Genomic DNA, 591 nt, shown 5'->3' on the forward strand with positions numbered 1-591 from the left:
CCACCCCACCCACCCCACGCCCGGGCCCCTCCACGCCTCTACCCACGCTCTCTCCTGACTTCCATCATTTTAGCTAAAGACCATGTCTTTATGAGTGTACTGTTCGGCATTTCTCAGATGACATACTTACCTCGTTAAATTGCCCAACGACCTCTTTTATTTGTAAGCTATGGTTTAGCTGGAAATTATCTATATCCTACTTAACGACACAGGATACCTGCATGAATTAGATTTTTAAAATAATAACACCCACAGTAAATTATCAGATAATTCCAGATTGGTTTTTTTTTCTTTCAGTTCAGAACTAAAACTGAGGCTCAGAGTGAGTGATCTCAAGTTGGGGGAGGACGCTGTGTGACCCCACCCTCCCCTTTCCCCCTCTGTTCTATAGAACAGAAATTATTTGGGGTATCATTTTTGCTCTTCTTGTTCTGGTTGGTCGTATGGTTACAATCTCCACTTGGTTGCATTTTTGATGTAATACATGGAACTTACCTGTCACAGCCTTTGTATGTGTGTTTACATACACGTGGATGTGGATGCATGTAAAATGCATGTAATATGCATACGTGATGTGTTGTATATTATGTA

Source organism: Dipodomys ordii, unplaced genomic scaffold, assembly GCF_000151885.1.
Source record: "Dipodomys ordii isolate 6190 unplaced genomic scaffold, Dord_2.0 Scaffold29, whole genome shotgun sequence".
NCBI classification, from domain to species: domain Eukaryota; kingdom Metazoa; phylum Chordata; class Mammalia; order Rodentia; family Heteromyidae; genus Dipodomys; species Dipodomys ordii.